Genomic DNA, 21,554 nt, shown 5'->3' on the forward strand with positions numbered 1-21,554 from the left:
AATATTTTTTGTTTCAACAATTAATTTACCCGACTCTTATCTTATTATTGACAAAGATTTTCCCGTCTTACTCCCCAATAGTGTTTAAACCTTTTTTCATGGTGAACTAATGTCAGCCTTCTTCCGCAAACTTTCCATATCCTCGCACTGCGTCCTCTACCACACTTCTTTTACTCTATTTGTTTCCCCTCTAAATTGATAACTGAACTCTCCTTACTACCCTCTACCTAACTCTGTATTTAATTTCATCCATTTCCCTATCTTCTTTCCCTATCTTTTTAATCATATCATCCGTGATCCATGGATTGCTTATCCTGTTATCATTGACAGTTTCCATAGTTTGCTTTGCGTCTTTCCATATTCTTTTGATGATATCATCCAATATTTCATCCAATGTACTCAGCTCTTTTCCCTCAAGCATTATGTTTAGTATACCCTACTCCACCTACTGATTTTTTTTTATTAATTCAGATATATTTTCTACGTTCCATTTCCTAGCTTGCCTCCCCTACACCATATTTTTGATTCTGATGCTAAAATCCATGACTCCTAAATTGTAATTTAAGTCTCCGTCTGTTACCGGGAAACAGTCCGAATTGATCAAGATGTTAATAAATCTGCGCTTAAACATAACTCAATATAATTTATTACTTTCTGAGTACATTTTCTTATGCTTACCGACGTCTTTTGCTGGAGTCTAAACCAAAGGTTGTTGATGATTAACCGCTATCTTCTGCAGAACTCAATTGCTTTCTATACGCGGTAATACCCTAACTCACCATCATCTCTTACTTCAACTACTGATGCATACCGATTCCCAATCACTATCATAGGTTTCCCTCAAGAAATACCTGCGATTATATCCTCTAACTCATGGTTCTACCCTAACCACACTACCCTATGCAGTTATTCCTAATTATAATTCCCTGGTGGAATGTACATATTATACCTGAACAATGACCAAGTCCATCGGTTTTGCTTTTACCTCTACTGTTAATTTATATCCGCTACTTACTCTACATTGGCATCGGTTCTTTCTACCTTTCAATTCAATATTCTGGCAACTCCTAATCAGCTTTCGTCCCGTCCGCTGTACATTACTCTATAACTATCACTCCTGTATTCGTCGCTTTCTTTCCATTTCACCTCACAAAGACCTATAAAATCTGCGTGTATATTTTTCTATATATATCTGCGTGTATACTTTTCAGCTTTTGATTTATATTCTAAACTTTTTCTCTCCTTTAAATTGCCCTATTGTACCAAGTTCCTTTTCTACTAATTCAATTTTCTTATGCGTCTTCCGGGCTGAGGCTATTAGACTTTCGTGAGAAGACGACCGTAGAAGTCGAGCGAGAAGTCGAGTTATACGGGTTCGACAAAAATGATGCGACATTCGGTGCCAACTCTTTACTGCCAAGAAACATTCTCCTGTCACAGTAGAATTTCGTTGCTTGCGATTTTCTTTCTTCTTTAACTCCAAATATTGAGAATCAAATTTCCTATTTGCATGTTAAGGCAGTACTTTTGGCTCTGATAAGTATCTTTTGCAAACTAATTAAATATTTTCCGTGAAAAATTTAAATTTAATAATATTTTTACCCACCCTCCATAACAAACTATGCTCAAGGTTTTGTCATAGAAAAGTTCTGCCAAGCCTTTACTGTACATAAATGCTGAAATTTCTTCCTTTGAGACGGATGCTATATTTATTAATAATTTGTTTTCATGATTATGTAATCATCCATAATATTTAATAATATATTAACTTATGATAAATCAGTTTTTTATTCGAAAATATTAAAGTTTTTTTTTATTTCAAATGGTTGGCCTGAAAAAATATAAGTACTTGGACGATTTTTTATTTTTCTTTATAAGGTCACTGCAAAAGTAATTTTAACAGATTTATAGCGCAGTTTATTTTTATAAATTTAAATTGTAATTTGAATAACTTTTCGTTAATCATTTGTATAAATTCTTCGGTAATTTAATTTCTTTTGAAAAGATATATTTCTTATTGTTTCAGGGTGGGTAAAAATTCCATAATAATTTTTCGTCGCAAAAATTACGAAACTAAGCGCACGTGAAGACGTTGAATTTGTATTGAATACATTTCGTTACCCGAAAACTCGGGTTAAAACCAGCGGCGTGGAAGGACTGTCCTCTACGCGCTTAGACAATCCGTTATACCGGTCAGCAGCTACGAGTGATCATGAATTTATGAAAAAGACGGCATAGAAATTCACTGTGCACGAAGAACTCTTGAGGATAAAAGGTTTCAAAATTAATTATTGTGATTGACGAGAAAAATGGAAACTCCGATATAATGCAGAACGTCTCAGTGCAAATAAGGTACAGAAATTTTGTTCAATATCTCCTCAAATAAAAGACAAATATAGATGCCACACTGTTCTTCAAGTTCCCTAGCCGTCAAACGTCGATTTGAACGAACGAGATAGTTCACTTTCTAGATGTAGATGTAATCAATTACGTTGATGGTCTTTCAAGACGCCCATCGTGTTACACTGATGCTGCCCTTTTGAACCGGGTCAATCACTCATAACAAGCGATGCGTTTCGTGGCATGCTCATCATAAGCCTAGGTAATCACGCAGAATTACACAGAAAAATGCTAGTCGTCAAAAGAGCTCATTTCGGCGGATCCAATTTTTTGCCGCACTCCATGAGCACTCCATCATATATACGGTTATAACTAATCTACAAAACAAGGTTTCAACACAGTCGTTGAATGTAGTTATTTTGATTGAGATTTCCGCGGAAGCAACGCCCGGGAGCGAATTAATATAATGGCCAACTGCAGTTGTTTTATTTAAAAAATTTGGGAAGTTTTAGAATAGACCTCGTATTTCTAAATGCATTTCTCACCGCATTCAAGGTATAAAAAGGTGTATTTAATATATTTTAGGAAGGGGTCGCATGGGCTTCAAAATGTAGGTTTTTCACGATTATAACATAATTTTACTCATGATTCTTAACTCAAAGATAACTGAATCTAAAATTTTGGGTTGAATTCCGTGGAATTCTTTAGGGGCTCAAAATATTAAATTCCATTGGTCTTCCTTTGATCTAGATACAAAGGTTTCTGCGGTGTTGTTAAGAAACATACCACTTGTTCAGTTTTGATAGTGACCTCTATTTCTACAGGTAAAGATATTCTTTCTTGACATTACAAAAAATATTGGAAGCTTGCGGTAGTTCAGTATTTATTTTCAGGATATTGAATTTTTAATAATATTTCTAATATATTTAGATTTTTGTTATGGAACTTTTCTTAATTCCATTATTATCCGACTTAAAATTCCAATATTATGTATACTATAATAATTGCAATGAAAGTAATGTGGAAGTTATTATTGCTTTTATTCATATTTATTTCATATTAGTAAACATATAAATTTATCAAATTTTACTCAAATAATAGAAAATATCGGGATGAAGCGGTAGCTGACATCCAAGTTCCCAACCAGAGACCCCGGGTTTGAATCCCGGCGGCGGCAGATGTTTTTCAGTGATATCCCGATCCCTACTTGAGGGGCTTTGCGGAGGGCACTTTGAGTGGGTACGCCGTCCGTCAGGTGGGACGTTAAGCTGTGGACCCCTAGATGCCTTTCAATATGAGTAGGCTAATTCCGACGCCGGGTTTCTCTCCGCCCTTCATCCTTACCTATTCATCCCTAATGGCGCAGATTACCTCAGCTATCGGGCATTTCCTCTAAAACCACTACTGCTAATAGTAGCTAGGTATTTTCAAATTTTCAGGTTGAATTGAAATAAAATATACGCGAAGCCTTCTTACACATTTCATATGACGAAGATGACTTCTGTACAACTAAGGGCTCTATTTGAATTTGTTCTGAGGTACCCGCAAAATATCTTTATTTAGAAACCGTAGTCATACGTGAGATGTTGAGTTTTCTGGAAGATGGTATCCCGTACTGTCATGCGTTTCAAGTACGGTCCAGAGGTCATCGAGGTCACTTCCTTATCGCCGCCGTTCCACTCCATTCGTCCCCGTGTCCACATTCAGATCTATGCGGTGCATCAAATGAAATGCTTTTCAGCCAATCTCATGGAATGGTAGATGGACATTGTTGATGGTAATCTTGTCTTTTTAACCGTTGTTACACCACCAAACAAAATGATTCATGAATATTTAGGTTTAGGATAGTATTTCAGAATATAAATCAATAATAATAATTAAATCATCATTAAGCGATTATATTATTTCAATAATTAAAATTATATGTCAGAATTACAAAATACCATGCGTAGATGTGGTTCGCCGTGCCATAGTATAAGCTTTTTTTTACTCTTTTGAACGCCTATAAATTAATTATTTTAACTTGTTAAAAATTTACACGAAATTCACACCTATTAGTATACAGACTAGATGCATGTTGAAACATTCATAAGAAATTGCTCATGTACTTGAGATTTTTAAGAGATTGAGATTTATGCCACTATGAGAGATTCACAGATAAGCTAGGAAGGAAAATTAAAATAAATAGTTCAGGAATGACAAAATAAGTTAAAGAAAACTGACCCAATAAAATCCTGGTGGAGTCCCAAGGGAATCGTGGTGCTACCATTAAATAAATGGAAATAGTACAATCCAATAAGAGCCTAGTAATAAGTAGAAATCCGAAACGAATTGATGGACTATGGCATGCGATTGTGTGAAAGTGAGAGCTTGAAATGCTAAAAAAAATCCGCACGCTTTATAACGATGATGTTAATCCTGAACTTGAAACATACTTTTTATTTTTGTTCAGTGTTTCAGATAGAAAAATGTATGCATTTTACTCTCAATTCTTTTGAGAGAGATAACATTATCCATATTTGATGCCACATACATACAATTCGTTTAGATGATTCAGTTCGAGGGCCTGCTGATGCAGCGCATGAAATAAATGCATTCAAGATCTCTCAAATTTATATAAACCGCATATATTTAACTAAGTTATTTGCCAAAACATTATTCAAAAACATTTTCTAGACTTCAACCTAAGTATTCTGAAACATATACGCGTGAACGTGTAAGTTTCTTTATAAATATATTCTATTGTTTCAGGCTTCACTTCGTGGAAGTAATTGATATCCATTATTGAAATAGAAAGAAAGACTCGTACTTTTCCGCAGATTTTATTAAACGGCACAACGCGTTTCACCGACTTGCGGCATGATGCCGCAAGTCGGTGAAACGCGTTGTGCCGTTTAATAAAATCTGTGGAAAAGTACGAGTCTTTCTTTCTATTTCAATAATGGATCTCTTTATAAATCCTTATTTTACGGCATATAACCGAACCAAAAGATTTTTCAGGTGTATACCCTAAACACTAAGTACATTTTTGCGTTCAAATACATTGTTTCTTTACATTAAAATCCAAGTGTCGACGGAGACATTACTTCATGTTCGGATTGTGCAATTTTAATATTTTACTCCGGGAGAGATTGAAAGCAGAGCTGTAATTTTTTATTTAAGCGGTGATATTTTGCTATTTCTTCTTCAAAACTTGTTTGTATTGGTCCGCATTCATTTTGATCTGTTTCCAATATTTGTATTGATATTTTTCAATTCTAATAGAAGGAAAGAATTATCCGAGGAAAACGGTAGTTCTACATGATTACATAACTAATAATAAAGTATTTTGAAGTAATATCAGAAACTGTAATGTAACTGAGTTTTGTAAACTTTTACTATTTATTGCAATAATACGAGGATTGTCTAAAAAGTAACTTAATTTCTGCTTAGCGTGGCGGTAGGTAGGGCCACCATCTTGAATTTTAAACGGTTTTACCCCCAGTACGTATCCTGCTTTCGTAGTTTGTAGGCTGTGGTTCTTCTGGTTTCTTCCCCGCAATCTGTTAAAATATGCACTGCAATAGATACCCCCATGAGTTTCCAACGTATCTATGCCTCTAGTTCCCTATTTATCCGGGAAAAATTCCTCCGAATTACCTACAAAAGGATGCTTTCATAAACTTCTTTTAAAAATATACCTTTTCGTGGATCCTGAACTTTTTTTATAAATCATTGCTTTTTATCAAAATTAATCAAAATTTCACATAATTTATGTAGCCCTTCAATTTTATATCTTTTTCATTTTAAATACCTGAATTCACATTTATTTTTTCTACATCAAATTTTCGATTTGCCTGATTTTTTGTGAATACCTTGTTTGAACATTTTGATTTTTGCATAATTTGCAAGAATAAGTGGATAAATGCCAATAGGTGGCCTCTAAAACTGTTCTCTCTCCCGCTGAATTCCCACATTTTGCAGTTATAAGTACTATTCCTTTCAAAATTGCCGATTTTTAATCTTTTGCATAACAATTTTAGAATCTTATTCCAAAATTTAATATTTGTCCTGAGTATATAAGTTGGAAATTTTAAGTTATTCCAGATGAAGCAATCCTCTTCATGAAACTTCCAATTTTCTATTGATCTGAATTTGCATGCTGTTTTATGTATTTTGTAGCAATATCTTTCATCCCATTTTCGTGCGATACGCATTTCAAATTTAAAAATTTATCATTACCCTACCGTAATAGATCCTTGTATTAGTGGTCTAAATTAATAAAAATGAGTGATATTTTATCAATCGTTGGATTTTACCGAGCATATACTAGGACCCTTTCTTTGCAGAAGATTGATCTCCAAGTCTGAATACCCGTTTACAAACTTGTATATATGAAATATAATACATTTGAACGAAATTTTTCCCTTCCATAAATAGTTTGGGAGATTAATATTTCATACAAGTAATCAGAATAGTTTTACGGAGTACAATAAAATAAAAATATACCCTTTCAACACTGTTATCTAACACTAGAAGAGGAAATTTCTCAAATAAGCAAAATGTAGAGCGACCTATAGTCTATCTGGTATTCTATTCAGGGTCAACTAATGTCAGTAATAATAGCTTTGACTATGATGGAGTAATTAAGAGCAAGTAATAGTAGTAGTAGTAATCAAATTATTTGAATAAATCACTTTATCTCCATGTGCTGATATTATATTTTAAAAGCTAAATTAGCTTTTTACTTTCTTTTTCCATCTTTGAGTTTTGCTAATTTAATTTCGACTAAGAATTATAATTTATAATCAAAATTTTTATGATTCCAAAGATTATTTGTGGAAATTAACCAATGAGGTCATCATTATTGTTTTGAATTCATTAGTATGGACCTTGATATTTTTGTTTATATTAATACGTGGTTAGTATGGTTTGGTAACAAGCTTTGCTAGACGCTCATGCTCTTTATAATCATCTAAATGGTACGATTTAAAGTAATTCTAGTAAAAAACAACAATTGTATTTTTCACACAGCTTCATTTCACATGAAACGATATCAGTATAGTACACAGACGTTCTGAATGACTTCTATCAGCGATATAACCTACGGAACATATCCGGTTCCAAAAAATATACTCATTATTTACGTTGTAAATCTGATAAAATATTACTGAAACTCTAAAGGAATACTGTAAACGCTAGAAAAACCCAGAAGCTCCTCCAATCGCTAAAAAAAAGTTTGTCGGCCTGCTCGTCCCTAGAGTGGGGTTTTCGAATAGCAAGGTCCCCCATGATTTTCCACCAAAGGCGCTCTTTCAATTCATAAGCAAAACATAGCGACCCTCGCGTTTGGTTGGCTGCGCGGTGACGTTCATCCGAATGCGCCTTTTGTTGTATCCAAAATCTCCATTGGTCCCAGTCGCCGAGTTGTACTTAAGGGCAACACGTACACCTTCTTACGCCCTTGTCACTCAGCAGGCACTGCCTACCCACATTGTCTCCTTTTGACGCCCTTTGTGCCTATCTTCCCTCCGCCCATACCTTCGCGCCCTCCCCCCTTCACCCTTGCCGATCAACTCTACTCCATCCCCCTAGCACGCATATGCACCTTTCTCCCATCGGATCCACTCATCCTTCGGCACCCCTTCCCATTCTTACTCTTGCCACCTCGTCCGGTTCCGTTTTATGGAATATTTTCACAAGGCCTCCCTCTTTAGGCCACTCCCCACAATCGGAGAATTTTCAGTTCCTTCTAAACTTCGCAAGAACATCCAGCATTGATCCAAAAGATTGGCTTCTTCATCTTTTTGGTCGCGGATTTCTTCGGAGGATTGTGGAATTTTTCTCCCGAAGGTAGGAAATTATGATGTTCATGGAAACATGTCAGTTTTTTGCACGTGTTGATTTTTTTCAGTTACGTGGATGTATTTAAATGGGGGGCAAATAAGGTTCATTTTTTATCAAAAATTAGTTGTTAATTAATACATATTTTTGGTGTGCATATATTTTATAAAATTAGACGTCAATGTTTAGCGAATTGAATAGTTCAGTGGTTGCTGAATAATAATTTTCAATATATATTAGTGTATCAAGTATCCATTAATTTTAATCCGTAGCATTTATATTAAATCGATTAGTTTTTATATCTATTAGACTTTGCATGACAGATGTAGAATAAAACGTCCGTGGCTTTGCATGTTTGATATGTTAGTTATAAGGATATGGAAACAACGCATGCCTAGAGTGGCTTGTAATTTGAAAATTAGGTAGAAAATGTTCTTAATTAAAGGTCTAAAAATTCTAAAGCGTATTTAGAGTAATACTGTGGTGAATAATGCGTTTGCAATATAATATTAATGTATGCTTAACTGGAATTGACATTACTGACATACTCGCTGAATTCCTTTTGAATTAGTGTACGTAAGTCAACTTTTATGAGTGAACAATGCATTCAGTAAGAATAAAATCTTGCTTCTATCGATAGTACATATCATATTTTTTTAAACTTAAGTTAGAATAATCGTTCCTTGTAGAAAAGAGTTTCGGCCTCAATTAACAATGCATTCATATACTAATTAGTCAAACAGTCATTTCATTTTACTTTAATTTAAATGTAATGGGAAAATAAACCAAGATTGAAGTCAGGATACATAAAGATAGAAAAAATATTTTCCCATAAATTAATAGAAATATGTTTTCAACTATGACTTCCTTTTAAAAATTGGGTAAAATTTCTAAATATATTTGTTGTTTTATTCTTAACCGATTGATCTTTTAACCAATTACTCGTATTACTAGCATAAATGTTTGTTGTTTATAATGAATTTGATTAAAAAGTAAATAATCGAAATGTTCACATAGTTGATAACTTTAAAATAAGTTAATTATTCGTTGTATAATTAATAACAGTATACCCTATTTTATTGAATTTAAACCTCCAGGTGACAAATATTTCTTCAGTGAATCTTAAACTACTATTGAAGGAAAATGTTCAGATAATTAAAGTTCCTAGAAGGTTTACGGTTCTTTATTATTAGCCGTAATGTTTTCATTATAATTAATGCTTATAAAAATAATTTTTAATTATTGAGATTCTGGAATGCTGCTTACATTATCAGCGTGTTTATATGTATCTCTAACAGTGTTAGACAGTAATGGCAGTATTAGAAGAATTAATAGTTATGCAGCGTAATAGCTTAACCTTTAAATATCTCTATGATGACGCTGTTTTCTCATTTATTATATGAGTATACCAAATTAATTTTTTTAAATTTTATATTGAAAGCACTTTCTTTCTTTTAATCGCCAGATACATAGGTATATTTAAAATACAAACAGTGCTAAATAAAGGAGTATATTATTAGTATATTAACTTACTTCTCCACGACTGAAAAATTGACAAATGTATATCTAATGGTTAAACTACTAAAGTTATGCTCAAAAGTGGCCACATAACATTACAAACACGCACCTAAGATACAAGCAATCAAAGCTTTAGGGTAGTATAACGACGCAAAAGATGGCATCTCCAGAAATTGCCCATAAAAATAGAGCCAATGAAATACGCAGTCACTGGCAATTCCTGTTTTGTGAACGTTTCCCATTGGACGCAGCATAAATGTTTTTTAGTCGGACACAATTCCATTTGACGGTGAAAATTAGCTGTGGGAAAACACGCAGCAAAGGCATCGCTTGTGAAATTCATTATCAATTTCAGTAATTAATTTCTGGAGGTGGAGCGTAGAAAATCGATTTGTATTTTATTCTTAAGAAAATTAGCAGATTAATTCAAAGTAAATTGTTGCAGCCTTAATGAGGATGTTGACAACACTTGAGAAAAGTATTTCTTGTTAAATAATGTATAAGTTCAGATTTATTTCATTTCAAAAATTCTTGCTAGTCCTGGAAAAAGTGCCTCCCGATTTTCCTTTTATATTTCCTCAAGGTGTCGTAAATAGTTGGCTTCAAAAAGATATTTTTCTTTGGGAATAGTCAGTTGAAAATGTATAAGATAATTATTCTCCTATCATCATATATATTCCTAAAATATGGATTAGTTTCAAAACAATTTATTGGCGGTCGCACACATTTCACACGAGTGTGTGTAGGAAATATCGAATTCAAGCCTAATTTGGTCATGAATCTCTCAGGGATTTTGCCAGAAAGAACAGCTAAAGACCACATACTGTATTCTGTCATTATAACTAGATCATGACAGTCAAATTATCGTATTCCAAATATAATTTACACCTTTCAGCAAAGCACCATTCAGCCATTAAAATTTTGAAAATGTATAGTTTTATATATATTTATTGATATATATGTGGAATACAGATTTCAGATATATATTTCTGATAAATATTTTGAAACCCTTTAAAAACCTCACTTATTTATTTTGAATATATACCCACCCTGTATGTTTTAAAAGGCACAGCTCGTCTTCAACTAATAAAATTTGTTCACCTCCACTACATTAAAATGTAGATTTGATTTTTAAAAGTCTACATGACAATGTTTTACATACAAAACTTGTGTTGGTCCTAAAACATGTTGCATTTATTCGTCTAATACTCGCCCTACACCAATTTTAGGCTGGAATTTGATGTAAATCTGATATCAAATGATACCTTCCTGAGTTATACCCAATAAAGGAAATGTTTTCACTTTTTACACCAGCCACTAAGAAACAGTGGTTAAAATTAGCGAATATAGGAAATATCAATGGTTGTCGTAGTGGGTTTTGAGGAAAATTAAAGCCCTCAAGTAATTAAATGCACATATATAGATAAAAAATTCGAATAGCTTAGTACGTCAAACTAAACCTGAGGCATTAAAAAAAATACAAAATAATAACTCAAATTAAATGAACATAAATTATGTTTGAGTATGAAACAAAAGCTTTCAGTCGATGGTGTTATGATAAAATATAATGAACTGCTTACAAAAATATAGCATCTCAAGAATATTATAGAAATGTTGAAAACGTTAACGGTCCCCCAGATTGAATTGAATGAGTAGTATTTATGCGCGCAGGGATTTGCATACAAAATTCAAGTCACATTTTAACTTGGGCAACAACAATTTCTTTATTTTGAAAATATCACAATGCAGGTGTTTTAATTATATGTTATTACCATGTATCAAAGTCACGACCATTATAAGTCTCGGCCCAAAAGTCATTGACGTTGAAGTCGAAGGTATATAGCCATTACATTTGTTCAACAACAGTAGCTAAAATTAACTAATACGTCAATCTGCACTCATGGATGAAAGCATAGTATCTTTTGGTTATTATCTTTTTTCATTATCTAAACTTATTAGGATCGTATACCTGAAACGCTCTAGGAAATGTTTATTTGACATTTTACTTCAACTATGAAGGTTGATTGCCGAGTGTTTCTGAAGATATGCTACTTAAAAATACGTCCAACTAAGAAATAGGCAATACGTTTCTGAACTCTGCGGAGAAATAAATGTTTTGAATTAATATTTTGTAGTATTAACGATGCTGGCATTATTTTTATTGGGAGTATTATTATTATTAGCTTGCAGATAGTATTTTATACTGCCATACGTATTAAAAAACTTTTTAATGTACTGAATGTGCGATTAGGGTAAATTACCAAAGTCAACATGAATTAGGAAATAAAAATTCCTACTTACATTTAAAGGGTCGCTTACGTTCCCATTTATGAGTAAACCTTGGATCAAAATTTCCCACAGCTTCGTTTAGATATTACAAGCATTAATATTATTCTCCACAGCTGATTTTCCCACGTCACTCATAATCCGGCTCTTGGACATTAATGGAATTACCTCCTCACAAATTTTTACTTAAACGAACACCAGCTAGCATACGAAATGATATCCCTTCCTTTTTGGGGCCAAGCACATACATGTATGTGACGTGATGGGATGAGAAAAACCTCGCTTCAATCCAGATTTGAATTTCTGGATGCTCTTTAAGTCTCACTAACTTTCACATTAGTGCGATCAACTTAAAATAAGCCGTTCAAAATCCGCGTCGGTTCACAATATCTCTCTGTCTTACGATCTAAACCTTCCTGAGGAACGTATGCTTTGAGGCCCAATAGCACGGGAAAGTACGATTTAATTGGATTTCATGTGGAGTTCAGTAAGTTCTCATCAAAATTATTCACTTAATACTCAAACATACAAAATTGAAATTTATTTTCACATGAAATTTTCAGGAAATAATAATTAAATTTATTGCTAATTACAATTTCATACTTACGTGAAATCTTGAATTCAGGAACAGAAGCAGCAATAGTTGAAGAAAAATAATCTGTAAAGTAATCTTCCTTGGCAGTCTGTCTTTAAAGTTTGCGTGTCGTTTACATTTATCGAAGAGTTCAATTCTAGGTTTTTACTTAAGAGAAACTTATTTCATCTTTAGGCATTGGAAATATATAATCTTAAAGTGGATTTATCGGAGGACATACATTACAAATAAATAATAAAGGAGAAATTTCACTATAATGGTAAAATAATCTTATTTGATAATCCACGGTGCTATTTATGTTTTCCATTAAAATGTTAATATTATTGACGTATGATGTAAAATACTTCTATTCATCATTGAAAAAATAACTTGGTGCTTACATTTTAATTTCCTCTTCATTATATATCCAATCTGATTGGATGAGTTTTTTTTAAGTCTTCAGTAAGTTATTAAATTAATTTGAAATAAATACGAGGGTCATCCGGAAAGTAGTACCCGTTCGTGAAATAAAGACACAAAAGTAAATATTAACAAACATAAAAAATTTTATTTGAAAGAGGATACTTTAAACTACTTCTCAACATAATCTCCAAGCAAATTAAGGCATTTGTCATAACGTGTGACAAGTTTCTGTATTCCTGCTGCATAGTCCTTCGCCGCCAGCTCATTGAGATACGCGAGGGACCCATCTTGCACAAATTTTTGCATAATGCAGATGGTGTTTAACAATTTCATGAACAATTGTTCGAGAAACATTGGGAAAATGCTCACAGATGTCATCAATTGTGACGCGCCGATCGTTCCTCACGAATTCGTCAACTGAGCTCACCAGTTGGTCTGTAATGACAGACGGTCTCCCCGAACGCTCATCGTCGTGTGTGTTCCCCCTCCCCATGTTGAAGTTGCGACACCACCGCCGAACAGACGACTCGTCCATTACATTGTCTCCATACACCTCCTTTAATTGGCGATGAATATCACATGGGCGAACGTTTCTTGCATTGAGGAATTTAATCACTGCCCTCACTTCACAACTGGCGGCGTTCTCAATTTTTTTAAACATTGTAAACAATCACAGAAACAACACAGGCAATGCTAGCGTCACGCAACTTGGCTCAGAGAAGGCAGACAAGCCACTGAAGCTATCTGACCTCGTCCAGCGGCTACTCGCGTCGTCAGCACTTCATGCGGCACGAACGGGTACTACTTTCCGGATGACCCTCGTATGTACCATGGTTGACATTTGTCAATCGTGGTACATATACACACACACATAATTTGTCTCCTGGATGGACATTTTTTGCATAGCAATGTAAAATACTTCGCCGCAAATTTTATTTTCCTTCTAGTTGTTTTATTAATTCCAAATCTTATTCTTGAAAAAATTCCTCTTTCAGCCTCAAAATTTCCACAAGATTATTAAATACTTAGTCTCTTTTAATGTATACAATACCAATGAATAAAATTATCGTGTTAATAAGTATATCCCAGATTATATAAATATAGATTATTATACATCTCTAATACGTACCTAAAAATAGCAAAATGGGACGGGGATTAAGTCTTATATAATTGTTTATGCAAAAAAATGTAATTCTTTAGTAAGTAATTTCGAAAAGCCATGTCGTTTAAGGTGTTGATAAATGTATAACTTTCCAATTTGAAGATGGTTAAACAGTTTCAAGTATAGAGTAAACTATCTGTTGCTTGCATCATACACTCTCGTCACAGTATCTAGTCAGTATGTTTACAAAAATCTTAGCACAAACATCAGTCGAAATAAGTTGCAATTTGGACGTGTATCCATAATTTACTTATCAAATAATTCACTGAATATTATTTCAAAATTTCTAGTTTACTATTTCAACGTATACTAACTGAAAAAATCCAGCTTTGGACAATTGATAACAAACTTCAATTAAGATGCTAAATGCTATTTTACTTGAGAATTTATCACGAAAAGAACGGTTTTAGAGAAAGTATGTAGTACAATTTCATAATAATCTCCATATGCGTTTTTAATAAACGTTTGAAAGGCACATTTTTGTATGAATGTGTTTAATTCAAATGTTTGAGCCGTGGAACGACTATAAATATGGGTAACGATATTTTCAAATTTCTGGAATAGTCAAATTTTCAAAAACCTCTGGAATATACTTTTAACTTAACAATTTATCGTCTTCTATTGACTCTTTGTGATGAATCCCAGCTGCTTCTGGGAATAACCGTCGCGTAGGTGAGTTGATGGACAACTGTTTCGCCCTCAGTCCTGGAGGCGTCTTCAGGTCGAAGGCAATCAACTCAACTACGCGACGGCGACAAATTTAGAGTATAAGCGAATGGATATATTTAAAATCTCTCATCAAAAGTTTATTTGATGTCGTTTAAATTTTGACGGAATTTTCATGCATTAATTCAACTCATATGTACGTTAACTTTTAAGTTTCCGCGTATATATGGCATTTTTTCTTGCATTAGAAAACGATAGACTAACAAGCAAATATTATTCTACTATATTATATATGTATTCAAGGTACTGTAATGTACTGTTTTATTGCAAGAACGGATTTTCTAAAACATTAGTATTTCGGAGAATATATATACTACAATCACTTTATATTGCCTTGTAATATATTTTTGAAAAGTTCTTCTTCACTCCTGAATCCTCATTATTTCGGGGGGGGATTTCATCTATAGGTTCCATGTAGTACATTGTAAAAAAAATCTGTTTCGAACGAACAATGTTGTATTTATTTTATAACTAATCACTTAATATTAATTTGGCGGTTCGCTAAAATATTTGTCATAAACCAACAATTATTAATGTGTAATAACAATGCATAGCCATGAGATGGTGTGTCTGCATTAATAAGAGCAATAGGAAAGTCAAAAAATGTTAAATATGACCGAAATTATTCAATACGTTCACTTTCCCTGTGATCGACGTGCCTGGTGATAACAGAAAGTTTTATGAAAGTAGCCAGTACTTTAAAATAATATTTGAATGTTAATTGCACAACATTCGTTGTATCTTTAGATATAGTGGCTACCTTCAAGTGATCCATTATAAATTTTGTTGACTATGAGAACTTAACCGATACGTATTTTATATTTTATTGTAAGGTCGTAAGTATATTCGATTCCCGAAGCTCCAAAATAATTTTCTGCATGAATTATACTGTGCAATAGTGTAATTAAAGGACAACTATTCACATTTTATTGTAATATATTCTGTTATTTATCAAACAATGAAAGCTGAAAACATTTATGTTCTGATGATAGCTGGAAGGTTTTGTGCGTTCCTAAAATTACAATAATTTTTAATGTACTATTAACACTATTGAACACCAAACAGTATGTTACGCAAAACGGAAACTAGTGATATCAATTTCTATGAAGTACACCTTATCTTTATATTATGAAACAATTATATTTTGTATTTCCTTATAATTACACTTGAATACACTTATGGAAAGCTTTTGTTTGTGAGCAGCGAAACATTTTACCTGTAACTGTTATGACTGAAAGGTTTATTTGGTCATTATTGATTTAAATAAGTTATAGGTTGATTGTATAAAATGCGCTAATAGTAATATTAATGTGCATATTAATACAAGTGTATGTTAATACAAGATAAAACACTAACTTTATGAAAGAGTGATGTTTACACCATTCAAAAATATGAATTTAGATCGGAAACTTTCACAAGCCATTTTTCATTTAAAATTATATCATTACAAATGCAATGCAATGAAATAAAGGGGCATTTATTTTTTATCTATTTTTAAAAACCTAATATTTGATATGTTCGATAAAAAGCAAAATAATATCTTCTTATTGAATGCAGCTAACAGAAACTATGCCAACATACAAGAAATATGAAAGACTCTGTATTCTCGGGATGAAGTTGTTTTTTGGAAAACAGTTTCGCCAGTGTTCCAACGAGCGTCTTCAGTTCGAAGTGACTAACATCAAAATATTATTTTGAAGCACTGGCTACTTTCTTAAAACATTCTTTGTCACCCGGAGTTTTCCCGTGTTTACAACGATACAGAAACATAAAGGTGCATCATTCAATTTCTGCTGTCAATTGAAAATGGTTTTTTTTTCATTCCATGTGACGCAGTCACCAAGCACGTCGATCACATGGAAAGTGAATATATTGAATAATTTCGGCCATATTTAAAATTGTTTGACTTTCCTATTGCTCTTATTAATTTAAACACACCAGATAATGGCTATGCGTTGTTATTGCTCATTCATAATTTTTGGTTAATCACAGAAATATTTTAGCGAACCGCCGAATTAATTTTAATTGATTGATTATAAAAAATATACAGCATAATTCGTTTGAAACAAAGATTTTGGACAACTTACTATAAGGAACTTATAGATGAAATCGTCCCTACCCCAAATTAATGAGCATTTAGAAGTGAAGAAGAAATCTTCACTTCGACCCGAAAGCGCTCGTTGAAACACTGGCGAAACTGTTGTCCAAAAAACAACCTACGCGGTGGCATCCCGAAAATGGAGTCTTTCATCTGAACGCCGCGGAAATCTACCATCTAATATACAAGAAATATATTCAAGCAATTGTCAGGTAGTAATGTTTTTCACTAGCTTGTTATACTTGGCATGGGTCGTGATAATCCACGGGTAGAGCGTTGGACTATTGGCCGGAGGGCCCGAGGTCATTTCCCGGGGACACCTCTCTAGGATCCCTCAGCTTCACCCTTAGCTCTGTGATTTTTCGGGTACCAAATCTCCCAGGGCAACGATAGCCGGTATAGGAATAGAAGTTGCCCTGCTACCCCGATATGTGAATTTCACACAACGTCGAGCGTAATATTGAGGGAACCCTACCACCACCAACCAAATTGACTCTCGGGTTTATTGCTGCTTTTCTGATTGGTTTTAACTATAATTATCAAAATCTTAGCTTTTTCCTGTAATTATGCTAAATATATCAATCAAAATCATTATGTGTTTTTTGTTACGCGGATTGGTTAGTAGTAGCTTGTAAAAATGTCTTGTTACCTGCTAATTACTTAAGTCCAACATTAAATCATGGCACCGTAATTTTCCTTTAAATTGTAATGTGTATTGTACATTTATTTTTTATTCTTTCATATAGCATTATACCTCAGGTTGTGCTGAATGACTTTTTATTACATTTTGCAATTGTCTTCCAAAGTTTCTAATTGCTCAGACTCCAAGGTGCACCACAATTTGATGTCCATCCTTATTCTTCCGATGACACTTGCACAAGTTCCACATCCGTAGAAAAATGTTATTACTTCGCTTTCTTATTATTTTATGTAGTTTATTCATAAGTAGTAGTTTATTCTGCAGTAAATCCTATAAATATATTTAGCTCACTGAAATATGCTTCATCAAGGCTAAAATTTCACTAAATTCAGCGAAAACTTGTCCTTTCCTAGATTGATCTTTCGTTATCATTCGCCTCTCCTAACAAAACACAAACAAATTTCCTGCTACAAAAACAATCCTCTCTTTATCTCCGTATATATCCTTCTTTCATTCATTCCGTTCAACATTGAAATCCTATTTCCGCCCCATCCTCGATTGTCTAACATTCTCCATGCTATCACAATTTTCAACATCCCATAGCCCATCAATATACTTTGTATGTATTTTTCCTGTCTCCTTAGAATTTCTTCGAGTAATGCCCTCTCCGTATCTAGTACCTCATTTGTAGGTTTACTCTACGTTCACTTAACCCTCTCCGTTTTCTCCTCAGCCACATTACTTAAGCCTCCAATCCACGCCTTTCTTTGTTTCAACGAACATGTTTCCGCGCCGTACATAAATATTTAATCCCCATCAAATTTTTCCCCCTCAATCCCCCCCAATTTTACCTAGCCTTTTTTGAAGATTCTTACTGAACATTCCTCTCATCTATTTCCCTTGTGACTTTTTTTTACATTTTGCATGTGTCTTCCAAAATGTTCTAATAACACCAAGTCCAACGTGCGCCACAACTCCCAGGCCTTATAGCCTTATGCAATTTCTATCCTTATGTCCCTAATACGTTGTCGATTATGGTCCAAAACACTTCCGAAGTACGTAAACTATTCCACCTGCCCTAGCTTTTACCCTCCTTTTTAACGTTTAGGTTAGGATTTCTCTTTCTGTATCACCAATGCTTCATCTATATTTGTTAGCACCCTATATCTATCGCACTGAATTAACAATTCACTTTGGCACTCTTAACCCCTCGGCTGACAGACAAACTTCAGCTTGGTCATCTGCAAAATTTAACTGATTTTATGAGTTCCTCGCCGAAATTCATTCAAATATACATTTCTTCCCATGCATCTTAATTCAGTTCCTCCAATGTACATTGAACAGCACCGGTGATAACGGAAAATCGTGCCTTACTCCTCTTCCTAACACAGCCCATCGGGCCTCTTCGTCTCCCACGCGCATCTGAGCAGCCTGACACATGTAAATATTTTGATTTAACCTCCGATCCCTCAAATATATTCCTATTTTTTATTTATTTATGCTTATTTTCTCCAATATATTCATTTGTTTTCCCAAATCACTCTATCAAACGCTCTTCCGATTTTTTTGCTGAAGATTTGAATGCCTTTTTATCTGGTAATAATGTTAATTTACTAGATATATATTCAGTCAACTTAAAATTTATTCATATGATTGTTATTTGCCTATTGTCACCTCCAATTCCTCCTTTGTCCACATATCGTACTACGCGATGATACATATCGTTCGGTAAGTACTCCAGTACCCTCTCCCTGTTCAAAAATATTGTTTTCTTTAGTCTAAAATAATAAATTATCGAGTCAAATTCATCTAAAAATAACATTTTCTTTATTGGACGTGAGTTCTATATCAAAGTTGTAGAAGAAAGCATTTCATTTTTTGTTCTGATATTACCAAATACGTTGGAAAGAATTAAAATTTTCCTTATAGGATCCAAAAAGCATATATAGAATCATTGTAGTCATTTTTCATACTTTTAAACTGCGTATTAATGTTAATCACTGTGAAGAGAAATAATTACTGTGTTCATTATCAAATAAAATAACAAAACCAGTCCCTTTCAATAGTGAATTTCGATTTTTTAAATTCAAATTTATTGTTTTCTCAAATATAACTGGGGTTTTATAAAATTCCATATAAATCCTTATGCCCGTTTTGATAAACATTATAAATAATCAAATGTAGAACATTTCCTCTTGTACTGAATAATATATTTTTAATTATTTCTATTTTGTTTCTCTTTACATTTATTTGAAAAATAAAATTGTATCTTATTTACCATGTCAAATTATTCCCACCTGATATGAAAATTTATTTAAAATCAACAGTTAAATTTTAATAATATGCCACGGTACAAAAGAAAAATGTATTGTCACAATTGGTGTGTTCCAATACAACTTAATGCGTAGCATGTAGGCTAGCACAAAAATGACTTGATTCAAATCGAAGGTAGAAGTTACTCCTATTATTCATTACAACGCCTTTTATTAGCGATTTGAAGTATCCTTTTCCCCAGATTATAGCCGTTTACATTTTGCATGACTTACTACGTAAAATTACTATGTTTTGTGATCATGTGTACATTTGTCTTTTAAAATATGATGATAACTCATATGAATGCGAATTACCGCTAGTTAGGACCCCCCATTTTGCAATTACGAATTTCTTAAAACCAAATAGGCATTTCTTCAAGGAATACATATCATTGGTTATCAATAAACAAATTGCATCCATAAATCATAATTTGTATACACACCTATTAGCACGGTTTATTCGTGATGGACTTCTTGTACGCCATACTCGTTGAAATTTATAGCATTTTTTTGTGTGAAATGTCGTAAGAAAGGTATACTTTCTCTATGTCTGTGAAAAATAGTGTATTAATGAAAATTAATATAAATGCGTAACGGTTGTGGAAGGCTCCGTGTTCTATTCTCCACTCCTCGGCTTGCTACCCGCATGACCATAACACAGCAGTCGCCGGCCGTGCGGTAGGCGACTGTTCCCCGGCCGTCCATGCCGCTCGGTCCGGAATGGCTTTGCTTCGCGCCCCGGAAATGTAAATAGATGCCGTCATCTCTATTGAAACGGATATAGTTGTGCGTATGTGGTTACTATTAAATTCTTTAGTTGTGATGTCAGTCCTGAACAAATGTAAATAATTAACACCTGAAAATAACCAATTTAAAATATTTCCACTGAGGTACTCGGATATAAATTTCATGATAGTAAGGATATATCATTTAGTTAACATGTAATATTCTATAACAGAGATAAACAAAAACTTACCATATTTATAATGCTCGATTTGTATTCAATTTATCTAAATATCTACTATCAATACCGTTAGAATCATTCATTTATTGTGTTGAGATTCTACCTATAATATAGTATTCTTGAATATTATGTATGTAAAGAGTATGCATGTTATTGCCACAACCTATGCCCCGTATTGAAATGTTTTGGTGCAGTTAAATTTTCTGCCACTTAATTTAAGAGGGTTAAAGAAGTCTTAGCGTTTAACACCATGTATTTTATCTGTGTTTCTCTTTTCCAGGCCATTGCCACCGTAGCAGTGCTCAACGGTGCTAATCCGTCTTCGGACCCGTTTTTTGTAAGTCAATTTTTACAAACTTTTAAGGTTATTAATAATCCTAGGCCGAATAGGATTTTTACGTTAATTTTGAGCGAAAATTGTTTTTAATACTAAACTTTAAATTACCTCATTTTAAGAAAATAATGTAGGAGAATATTATTCAATGCTACAAACATAGTTGCTAAAATATTTGAGCACTAGGTGTCAAATACAGAATTATATAATTCATAGATTATCTCTTCTCCTTTCCCTCTGAAATTGCAACCAAAACTGTCAATTTAATCAATTTAATAACACTTCCGCGTTCAGATAAAGAGTACGTATCATCTTTAGCACTTCATAGACAGTATAATGTTCAGAGTGATTTAG

The sequence above is a fragment of the Hetaerina americana genome, unplaced genomic scaffold (assembly GCF_022747635.1).
Source record: "Hetaerina americana unplaced genomic scaffold, ioHetAmer1.1.p SCAF_10, whole genome shotgun sequence".
In the NCBI taxonomy this organism is placed as follows: Eukaryota; Metazoa; Arthropoda; class Insecta; order Odonata; family Calopterygidae; genus Hetaerina; species Hetaerina americana.